The sequence below is a fragment of the Corvus moneduloides genome, chromosome 6, assembly GCF_009650955.1.
Source record: "Corvus moneduloides isolate bCorMon1 chromosome 6, bCorMon1.pri, whole genome shotgun sequence".
Taxonomy (NCBI): domain Eukaryota; kingdom Metazoa; phylum Chordata; class Aves; order Passeriformes; family Corvidae; genus Corvus; species Corvus moneduloides.
The window spans coordinates 13,237,448-13,249,664 of NC_045481.1; the positions used below are offsets into that span (position 1 = coordinate 13,237,448).

Sequence of the window (12,217 nt, forward strand, 5' to 3'; positions counted from 1 at the left end):
CCGAATAGAACCAATTCCTTTCAAATAAGTGGGAAAGCCCTACAGAGAGAAATAAAAGTGAGGAATGGTGAATTCTGTAACACTTGCCAGACCAATGAGCTTCATCAATTAATCACAGCAAAATAATCACCACCTACATTAAAGAATAATACATGAAAAGGACAGGGCATAGCTTTAACTTATTCAGAAAGGGCTGACTCCCTAATCCCTCTGAGTCTTGACATGTTAACTGGGTAGCGACTAATTAGATGTCAAAAATTCATAAGCACTCTTTAATATTGCATATATCTGCGGCAGACATTTCAATATGAGAGTTGTATACACAGAAGTCACTATAGCATTAAAACACAGCAGGGTGGGAGAAATAAAAGGAAAACAATAAAAACAATGGCCCTTAAAAACCCAAGAGAATGCCTCCTTTGGAAGTGTGTACTTTCTTATTCAGAAAAAGTATCACCTTAATAAGAATTATAGGCAAAGAGGTTTCACTCTTCCATGCTGTGTGGACGAAAAGAGGGAGAAAAGACTGACTTATCAAAGGCACTGGCAGGTAAATAGTAATTTACTATGCATGCACAATGAACATTACACAGTGCCTTGACACAGGGCGATAATGAAAGACATGCTATTGTGGCATCCATCGAGGGAATTTTTTTCTTCATTCTTCCTTCCCTTGTCTCTCTTGAGCAAAGAAGCAGTGATGTTTCCTGGCAGCTGCCTCCTGTTTCAAGCCATTTCACATAATATAGAAAGAACCTGAAGTTTAGTGTATTAAGTAAGTGAGTTAGTTTGCTGGTTTGGCGATATATACATTGCTTGTGCGTGAACTTATATTTCAGATGCAGGGCTCTGTATTTTTATAGAACAAGCCTTTTCCTGTCTGAAGAATTATATGAACCTGTTATATAAAACAATGCAGCAAGATTAAATACAATGCATCATATAATACACTGGTTTATGACTTGCATCCTTTAATTGTAGCTCTCAGGAATAAAAAGAGAGGAATGTGTTGTTGTTTATAATGCAGAATTGCCATTCTCTCTTTTGACTAACAATGTGTACTGTACAGGGTAGTAGTCTGTGGAGATTCCTCTATTTTCTCCTTTACCAAACAGCAAAGTTAAATCCCACTTTTTCAATGCTTCTAACTAGCTTACAGGCAGGAAGCCTTTGAATTTAGCCTGCATGCAGTATGGGAGGCTGTGACTGTAATCCTCCCTTAGCTGCTGCTGTTTAAATGTGACATGGCTGCAACTGGAATGTTTTAATTATTTTAAAAGTGTAAAATCTTGTAACATGATGATATAAGGTAAGCAGTCTCGTGCAGAGAAAAAATTATTTGTTCATCTCACAGGAGTAGCATCTAAAGAGAATGTGGCTCTCCTTGTATGTTGCAGTGTGTGTAATAATGATATTTGCATGTATCAGCTGATTAGTACTTTCATAAGCTGACATCTCTCACTGTGATGGCAACTTCTGGACTGATGTAGTACAAGAATAAGAATGAGATGCAATTTAATGACTGCTGACCATGTTAGACTGAATGGTCACTTGTTGTTCAGTTATACCTGGCCTTTCCTTTGAAAGTTGCTACGTTAATTTTATTTCCAAAAGACCTTCTATAATCAACACTGAAACTGTAATTAACTGCTTGCATTTGTCATTATTACACTATTCACACCTTTTTCTTGCAATTGTAAATGTGTTACCTAGCACTTATGTTTGTCCATGTCTTGAGTGTCCAAGGGTGTTTTGTGGGCACACACTTTGTGGTTTTAGACTAGAATCAAAATATTAAAGGCAACAATTAATTAGTGATTTCAATCAGAAGGTGATGATCTGCAGTGCTGGTAGTAGTTTTTGACTCCTTTTCTTCCTTTCTGTCATGTTCCTGCCTGTTAGATAATAACGCTGATGTTAATGTGATACTGCTCCATTTTCTGACACACTTGGCCGGCGAGATGGTCCCAAAGCACTCTGTGCATTCTCCACTTTGCTAGAGTCCAAGCACAGACTGGCTCACTTGGATGAGATCTAGCTGATTGTGTAAATTTTTCCAAAGGAGTCCAAAGATGCTGGGATAGTTTCTCTGTAGCCACTGTGGTCTGTTTTTTCTGTGTGACCCAGGGTTTGTTTGGATGTTCAGGAGCAGGAGGGGCTTCCATACTGCAAGCGGTCTGCATCTGCAAAGCTCTTATCTACAAACCCCAGGGAGCTCATATGTACCATGGGTGCTTTGTTCAGGGTTTCCTTACTAATTGGGGCTTCCTGATTTTTTGATTTGATCAAAACCAGCATCCTACCCACATCATAAACATTTCATAAATTATTCCTAATACCCAGTATTTATGTAATGAAACATGTGGGTTTGGAAGCATTTTGGTTGGGGGTGGGAAGGAAAGGAGAAGGAAGAAAAGGAAGCTCCTTCCTTTCGAAGACAGGCTTACTCTGACAAGTGATGTTGAATACCAGTATCTTTTTGTTTTTGGCAAAATTCACATGGCTTTCAGAGGGTTGAGGCCAGAAATTACATGAATTCAGTACACCTCAGCAAACAGGTTAACTAATGCCTCCTTGAAAAGCTGAAAATAAAGTGGTGTAAGCATCCTTCATTCATCTACACTGCTCAGATATCTCCAAGGGTCACTGATACAAACTAAATCCTCATTTATAAAAAGTCAGGTTTTCCAGGAGGATGTTTTATTTTTGTAAGAAACCTGGTTTTCTAGTAATACTGCTTTACTGGACGAGTCTGAATCCAAAACAAATGTATAAAAAGAGGCATGATCCTACCTAGTGCCTGACTGCCAAGTAAAATTCTGCAAGCTCAGTATAATGCATAAGTCTGATCATAGTGTGATCTTAAAATAGGCTTTCAGAGCTGTGGTGGGGGAGAAAAACAATATCCACATAACTTATCAATAGCTGAGCATCCCTTTAGTCATTCCACACTGTTGTGCACAGGCAACTTGTGAGCTGACAAATTTGGAATTCTGTCTACAAAATGTTCTAAGCCTGAAAAATGAAGTCATGGCAAGTAAAGGTCATATCCAGCAACTGCATGAAGAGGGTAGTGTGATTGTGGTTTATTTTAAGGGATAAAAAAGATATAACTGGGGAAAAAAAGTGTGGATAGGAGCAGTTTTGTTTCTCCTTAGACCATACTAGGCCAGTAAGTTTTGTGGAGAGTTAATAAAGGAGATGGATGTGTTCCCAAAGGGAAAGGAATATGAATCACAAAAGTGCCAGCTCAGTCAAGACTGGAAGAGCATCTGCTAACATTTTAGCCTTTTTAATGGTCTCACACTGGTTAAAAACATCCAGAAAGATGGAAGGAGTAAAACATAAACCAAAAGAGAAGAAAGTCCCTTTCATTACATGTTCCTTGAACCAGTGAAATCAGCTAGTGGGAATGACCACGGCAAAAAGTTGTGCGTGTGAATTCCTAAAGAAGCAGAAAAATCAGTCTAGGCCAGTTTTTGCTCTTTCTCTTGTTCTGTACAAACACTGTCCTGGGCCAAGATAGAGCTGACTGATGCCACAACACTTCAGAAGCCCAAATTATTGAGAAAGCTGAGAGGAACAAATGGGAATCAGCAGAACGCATCACCAAAAGGACAAATAACAGATGGACAAACATAATTCCAAAGCAAATGCCAAATACTGGAAGGAACAACAGAGTTGGGTAACATACTGGAAGAGAGGCAAAATAGTTAGATTCAGAGGACCAGCACAAATGCCAAAAGGCCTTTAACAGAAGAGAGAAGGTGAAACTAGACAGGCAAAAGAGAAGCTGCTTTCAAAATTCAGAGTATTTGTAGCACAGAATATTTCTATCTGTTAGGCTCTTGGTGTCTCATCTTAAATATTTCCATTAGCACTGTATTTTCTACTGGTTCAGGGCACTGTGCTCTGCATGCTGGAGCTGTACGTGGACATGCTGACAATAAAGTATGAAACTGGGATGGCCCAACCCAATTTCAACCATGTAGCTCTTTTGAATTCCCACGGTGGCCACAGCAATGTGTTCATTGTGTAGACCAGCTGTGATCCAATGGATGTTACCCCAGGAGCAGCCCACAGACTGAATGGACACATGTTAAGTCAAGTCTGCTAAACAACTGCCTTTGAGATTCTTTCTGTCATTTAAGTGCTGTTCATATAAATTTGTAAAAGTTGTTAATTATAAGGTGCTCTCACTCAAAAAATTGTTTCAGTAAACAGCGTCCTACATTCAGGACCCTGTTTAGCTGTGCTCCAAATTACTCATACAGTTCTAAGGGTTAATGACAGAACAAATGTTCTTGTAATGAATTATTGGTGTACCTTGATGTCACAAGCTAAACAGCTGTTTGTGCAGAAGCATTATAAAATAGGCTGTAGTGCTATTGAGACAATATTAACTGAGGTAGAGAGCTGGAGAGTTTGGTCCCTTTTCTACCCACTGTTGAGGTCAATTCTATTATTTATGTGGTTGAAAGCACAACAAATAGATACTGTTATAGCTCTTTAACCAAAGCTTGTGGTGTTAAATTTCTGATTACACTTGGTAGAGAGTGTGAAAACCCCAAAATCTCCTGGTTTTCCTCTTCTTGTTGCCAATGGTTTCTGAATGTCATTAAGGACAAGAAGTACATATGACAATACCTACATGACGATTTTATTTTTGCTTAAAAATGTGGTAGATTTCTTGCTGACCCTGTCAACAACTATGAGTACTAATTTGCTAGCTCAATGACTCATCATCAGTTCAGTTTACATGTAGCTAACAAAGGTCAGCCCTGAATAAAAAATATTTGATTTCAATACTTAATTCAAGGAGGTGTGATATTTCTATGGGGTTTTTGACTGCTTGATGTAAAACCCTCTAATTGCAGAACCTGAATAGTTCTAGGTTCACTGGTTCATTTTAAATTAGATTTGAGAATCATTAAGTCAGCTTCCTGAAAGGGTCTGACCTGTGTTGGCTGTGTACAGTACAATCGCAATGTCGGACAAGGGGTTCTGCAGTTAGAGGTCACATATTTTCACTGGGTTCTGCTGGCTGGGGTCAGGAGATTCTCTTTCTGAGTAATTCAGCACAGTTTCAGGCCTCAGCTGTGCTGCTGGGGGTCACTGTTCTTGGTCAGGTTGCCATGGGGAAGGGATAAGGGAAAAGTGGACTTTTGTGCTTCCTTCCATTTGACTGCACAGCTTGCTGCTTAGCACAGGGCACTTTGACAGGAAGTGGCTGTGAGGAAGCCCACACTTGTTCCAGTTCATCTATCACAACAAGAGTTATTCTGGAGTGAAAGGATACAACCTAAGGGATGCAGAAATTTCAAAAGATCAAAATCAGAGCATGTGCATGCTCCCAGAGAAAAAGCTCCTGTGTAAAACACTGTAAAGCATGAAAAATGTGGTATTGGGCTGCTTAGGGATGGTATTCTGTTCTGTTTACATTGTGATTCTTTTTTCCCTTCAGCATTCAGTATATTGGATTTAAGTGGTCACCACAGAAGCAGTTAGTATGCAAATGCCAGGACTAGCATGGATGGTTTTGGTGCTGGTTCCTCCCTTATTTGACACTTGCACAAAGCCCTACAGCCCAGGAAAGCAGCCAGAGCCCCACATCAGACCAAGCTGCTGCTGCTTGTCTCATTCTAGCAGTAGGAAGCTCCATGGACGGTGTAGGCCAGTGAGAAACAATAATCTATTTAACATATGTATTCTAATAGGAAGAAATCATTTAGTAAAAAGAAATAGAGACATATGCTGAAGAAGAGATAAAAAGATAAGTGCCCTGGCACAGGTAAGTATAATTTTCACTTGCTTGTGAAAGCTGAGTCCTTAACTTGTCAATAAATTGGATGAATTGCAGCCCCAGTAATAATGTTGTAAGCTGTTATAGGTCTACTGGTCCAGAAGCATATACTCTTCACTGGCTCCCACTCCTTTGGCATCATATTCTGCACTTTGAGAGCTGAGGACTGAAAACAGTGAATGACATGATGTTTTATGTCTAAAAGAAGAAGAATATACTCCTAGCTGTGACTAAAACACCCTACATAGGATAAGCAGGAAGAATTTTCAAAGGTGGAGTAGTATTAACCACCAGTAACTACTACACTAAATAGATTCAACTATACTTAAGTGTTTTCATAGCATTATTGTGCCAAATACTTATTTGCTTGTCAGGAGACTGTATTTGCTGGAGAAAAGTTGAAACTTTTTTATTCTGATTTTAGGATCCCTCTTGTCCTTATGTCATGTGGATATTTTATTTTGGCATTTTTCAGGTGAATCTAGAAACCATATTTTAGCCAGGTGTAGGATCTAGTTTTCTACCTTGGAAATTATAAAGTAGGGACATTTCAGGTAACTGAAAGGCAAAAATAGGTTACAGATGTTATTGTTACAGTTACCATGATTGCCATTACAAATGTACCACACTCCACCCACACCTGTATTTCCTTGTTCTCAGAATTGGAAATTTTTGCAGTCACTTAGAGGTTTGAACTGGAAAATGAACAAACTGCAATGCTTCTGAATCCCATGATCTGCCTGCAGCCCCCTGAGCATACACCCATGCAGGAATGGACCCAACAGGGAGCAGCTCAGAGCAACCTTTGTTCAGGGGGGCTGTTGCAAAATCAAACTGTGCCAAGGCTGGCAGATCAGAGCTCAGCACTGAGGAAAGAGGATTAAGGATACTCCCCATTCAGTGAAAGTATGTACAGAACCTCCCCCAGGGTCTGAAATTTTGCTTTTAAAAACAACACATAAAGTTTGGCTCACATTTGTAGCACTAAAAGTGCTCTCTTCTGAGGAGAAGATCCCAGTCCACATAGCAGACCTTATAATTCACCATTCTAGTCCTTTCCTGTACGTAGTTGTGATGCTGTTGGAAGATACTAAAGACTTGGAGCTTTTAGAGGTAATTCAATTTTATTAAAAAATATGCAAATTTATGTTTTCATAGTATTTTGCTGATTTTAACTGAGATGGACAAAATTTCTACACAAATAATGTCAAATGATGCTTGCTTCATGTTCTTGAGATCAGAACCACTGACCTCACTGAAGACATGTTTGGGAGATCCTGGATGAAAGCACAGGATTGGTTCAGTCTGTGTAACAGGGTCCAAAGTCACCAAGGCTTTTTTGACTTGCTTTCCTGAGGCTTAGGAAGCCTACCAGAGAAAGCCATTTATGTTTCTTGTTCTCCCCATCTCTTGTCTCTGTGAATATAATTTCAGTAAATTAAATCAATGTGGTTAAGTGATCAGATATGTTAATACTTGACAAGCTTTGTGAGACAAATGCCCCAACAAGTGATTCCACTGCAGGAAGGGCAGTGCCATGAGCTCAGCAGTGTTGCTCTCTGGGTAGCCAGCTCGCACACACTGGCTGGCCAAAAGGCACGTGCAGACTTCAGGCATTACATAGGTAATGACAGGATCTGGAAAGGCAACAATGCTAATGTGTATTTAGGATAAAAGATCAGGGCATGCCATAAAGGTCTGAAAATATAGTAATATAGCCACCAAGAGGAAAAGAGAGATTACAGTAACTTCAGTGAGACCATGGAAATATTAAGGATGTGTTTGTGGGAAATCACGCTCTGAACGTCCATTGCTTACAACTTTTTCATTTTGACAGGTAATGCTTGAATCTACTGACTGTCTAACTTGAGACCTTCTGGGTTGTTTTTTTTTTTTTTTTTTTTTTTTTTTTTTTTTTTTTTTTGTTTGTTTTGTTGGGGTTTGTTTGTTCGTTTGTTTCATGGGTTTTGGTGGGTTTTGGGTTTTGGGGTGTTTTTTTGCTGGCACCCTTATCCTTTGTAATTCTAACACAGGATTTAAGTGTTAATGTCAAATCCTGCATGGATACATTTACGTCTTTTCCTTTTACAGAATTTACAGATGGAGAAAAGAACCCTACTGCACAGGAGATTTGAATAGGTGGATAAGTACCAGTGAAAGTATTTGCATAAGGAAAAGAATTCTATTTTATAACTCAACATGAGAAGCATAGATTACTTTGCACATACTTATTAAGATTAGTCCATAAGAATTCATTACTGGCATCTTACTGGAGAAATTAGTTATTTCTTTCTCAGTCAAAGATAACACATAAAACTTTGTTTGTACAGCAGACAATTAAGATGGAGGTTATTTCCTAACACTAATGAAAGTTCTCCCGTAGAACCATTGCAAATTTCTATGGACCTCTAACCTGTCATTTTCTTCTGTTTAGTTCATTGTATTTTGCAACAAAGAAAACTGTACCCGACTGTGCACAGAAAAAGAAAAACCCTTTTTCAGACAAAAGAAGCAAAACTCTTTTGTTACAAAAAATAGCACAACTTCAGAAAAGATATTTCCTAATAGAGATCACTTGGCTATTTGACTGTTTTCAGCATGCAGAGGGTTAAGCTCAGCTGAGAATGCCAGACATACCTGTATTCATTCCATTTTGAATAAAGTGACAAATTCCTATTCTTGGTCACTGGAGCAAAAAATTAGCCCTGTGCTTCAGTGAAAGGTCAACATGGGAAGAAATAAACAGGAGGTGAGAGGTCATGACCTGTGTCTAGAACAGCAAAAAATGGCTGAATAAAAAAAAAAGTTAATTCTACTGTACATTGTACTTTCCATATAGTCAGGTCCCATTTGAAATGCAAAGCACTCCTAGAGTGTTGTTCTGGAAAAATCAAGATTGAAATGTGTGTATAATTATTTATTTATTTTGCTATTTTTGTACAAGCCCCATTGGTTTGATCTATTTTAATAATCCCTGCGTATACATATATATTCCTATGATCAGGGATCCAATGGATCCAGGAGATGTTTAACTGAGCAGGCCCAGAGAACTCTTTGGCTGTCCATGTCTTTTGGTCACATCTTCAGTGATTACTGAAGATCTAGAGACTCCGTGAAATGCTCAGGGAAGAGAACCAGTCACCAGTGGGAATGAGAGCCTGAATCAGACATTGAAGGTATTGGAAAGAGGCAACACAAATAGTGTTTAGCTCTATTGCTCTTGTTTGTGCTCAGCCTCTGTCACCGACAGACTAATCCTGTCTGATGCCGAATATCAGTTCTATCTAGTCCAGGAGTATAAAAGCCATCTCGTGTGCCCTAGGTAGATGTTGTGGACATGTAAGCACCAGCAGCAGCAAGAAGCAGACTATAGAAATTAAATAAAAGCATATTTATTCAGTCAAAAGTGGTGTTCAGTGACACACCTCATGCACTGGGAGCTGTGGAGAGGAGAGCAAATCTTCTTCAGAATGCAGCACTTCTGGGACATCTTGCTTCTCTCAGCAGCCTGGGGATACTTCTCAAATCACTGCTCAAGAAGGTGCAGGTACAGGTTTGGGGAAAATATCAATGTCCACTTCTTCAGAATTTTGATTGCAGTTTAAAAAAAAAACAAAAAAACAAAAAAAACCAAGCATGACAGAAAAAAGCCTTCTCTGAATGTGCATATGGTTGACAGAAGGGCCAACTAAGAAAGAACAACTCTGCCAGAAATGGTTTTCTCTTTAAATACCAATTCAAAATCAAGGTGTTGAACCAAAGAACACCTCCATGGACAATGAAGTATTGATTTGTAGGGTATTTGACTTTGCAAAAAGAAAACATTAAAGGTGGCAGAAAAGTCATTGTTCAATGTGCAATGCTGAGCAAAAGGATAAATTTTTTTCCATTTCTTCTTCTCTTATACATTGTCTGGGAGGGTTTTTATGAAATATATCTTCATCATGAAACAACAATTCACTGCAACCAAAGCTCTAAGCAGTACAAGATTGATTTTAGCTAATTTTCTGTCTCCCAAAATATTAGGAACAAATGAAACCAAAATAATTGAAACAACCTGTTTCAACATTTTGAAATTAAAAATCCTCTTTTTCATTTGAAGGTACTTTTTATTTAATAAGGTAAGTATACTTACATGAGAGAAGTGAAAAATTATGAAGATAATTTTTTTAAGAATCTGAAGTGAATATCAGCTTATCTACCTTTCAAGAGTTTGAATTTTTATTTTCAAAATATATTTATCAGAGTATGAGAACATGTCTGCAGAATAGCAAAATGCATCCTGCCGAGTTCTAGTTGTGCAGTTTCCTAAATGCCCCTGGATATGATGACCACATTGTATTAGGATGCAACAAATACCTTGAGCAAGCCACATATTTAGTTGTATGGGCTTACAGTAAGAGATTACAACAAAGCTTTCAAAAACATGAAATAAGAAAATTTTTTTGTGTCTGTCTTATTTTGGGGTTGTTCATTTTATTTTTTTCATTTTTATCTAGTGCCTTACCAATGCTTTGCTAATTTGATCATATTCTTTTATTCTGAAATGGATATTTGCCTTCTGTTTGCTTTATTTTCCTTTCTAGGACTTGCTTGTGTTTTTGGCTTAATATGTCTCATATTAGCAGCAGAGTTGTACAGTGTTATGCCAGTTGGCACTTCATATTTCAGCAGGTTGAAGAGCAGTATGAGGTCTTGTGTGAAAGATATCCACCCAAATTAACCAGTTACCATCCTTTAGCAATTGTTTGTATGTATTAGCTACTGCACATCAGGAAACAGAGTGGTTCTGAGACCCCAGAAATGATTTTCCAGTGGTTCCCAAAAATATATGAGCCGAGTGAATTTCTGTTGCAGTTCAGAGAAGGTGGTAGATATACCAGCGAGACATATGTCAAAAACAGAAAAAAAAGGATGGTTGAAATTGGCATTACTACTTAACATTAAATCTGCTTGCATGCTGTTGTGAGGTATATTGTTCTTTTGAAACCAAACTATAGCGTTTATTCTGATGCTAGGAGAAACAAAACCAATCATCCCTTTTCTCCCCATTTCTGTGTGGCAAGTGAAGATAAATGCAAGTAAAATATGAAAAATTTTGTATGATGAGAAGGCTGTGTGATCTAGTAGAATTCTTCAGTGAAATTCAAATGCATGGATTACTTTGGGTGAGGAGAAAATACCTCTTCTGTATATCTTCTTGTGTATCTTCTGTATATTGATGTCTATCAAGTCTGTTCTGCTATGGCTGCACATGCATGACACCATGTCCATGTGACATCAATGCTCAGAGCATAGTGAAGACTGATGTTCACTTTTTACAAGGCTGGATGGAAACAGAATAGAGGGCCAAGTAACAAGAATAATTGTTTAGGTTTGCTCTGACATGCCTAGTTCAGAGATCTTGATGTCAATTTGTATGTGGAACTGAGAAATTATTGTAGTTCTCAAACAGTCCTGAGCTCTGAGGCAGTGGCTTAGATAAAAAAATTATTTTCTCTTTACCTGTCAGCACTTGAATCCACAGCAGACCTTGGTACAGTTGTCCAAGATTTGACTCTTGGAAACTGAAATGTTCTCTCCTTTGCTGCAGCTTGAGACTATATGCAAAGCCCAGAGAATGCAGCACAAGGTTGGTTGTTCAAATGACATTTCAAATAAAGAACTTATAATGCTTCATCAGGCCTTGCTATCACACAGGTTCAGTTCTCAGCATTTCAGACACATTCCTGCTGTATGGCACTTTTTGCCCAGAAGGAAGCTAATAGTGTTTTATCATACCAAGGACAGAGGTGCTTTTGTCAGGAACCAAACCATTACTGGTGTGTTGGCTATCAGATAAGGATGCAACCACAACACTGTGCCTTGAGCTACCCCTCAGTCCTGTCACCAAGGCCAGGCTGCACCGGGGCTGCGGTTTCTCCAGCACAGCCCTTCCTGTCATCTCTGTTCCATACACAGGGCGATGAATATCTAAACCCCCTGCTTTGTTACAGCAAGATGTTAGTTCATCTCAAGCCTATCCCTACATGAATGGTTTCTCTATGCTAAAAGGGTAACAAAACAAGGTATCAGATAAGAGCAAATCCTGAAATCATGAGTCAGTTGTTCTGTCTGCATTCAATGGTCTGACAGTTGCTCATCACCAAAATGCTGAATAACGTCATGTTATGTGAATAAAATGGCATTCTTTGCTTCACTCATGTTCATGTGTAACTGATTTCATTGAGCCTTGAAGGGAGGTGGGTATAAGGGAAAGAATAAGGTTGCAGGGAAGGTCTGGGGTAATTTTCCAGTGGTGTGCTGTGGGTAGCACATTTCGGATAACACTCCTTTGTTCTGTGTTCACGTGGCCAAATGTTTATTACTTTGAAGACATCACCAATGTATTTGAACTTAACACACTGACAAAAT

General features: G+C 38.7%; 1 long non-coding RNA gene across 2 annotated transcripts in view; it reads left to right on the forward strand.

Moving 5' to 3' along the window:
* The window catches only part of LOC116445814, a 57,998-nt gene extending 45,996 nt beyond the window's left edge, over positions 1–12,002 (forward strand). For both annotated transcript variants that reach the window (XR_004240891.1, XR_004240890.1), the window contains exon 4: positions 1–12,002. This exon is cut by the window's left edge and continues 1,399 nt beyond it. This is a non-coding gene — a long non-coding RNA (uncharacterized LOC116445814).
* Positions 12,003–12,217: the final 215 nt, after the last annotated feature.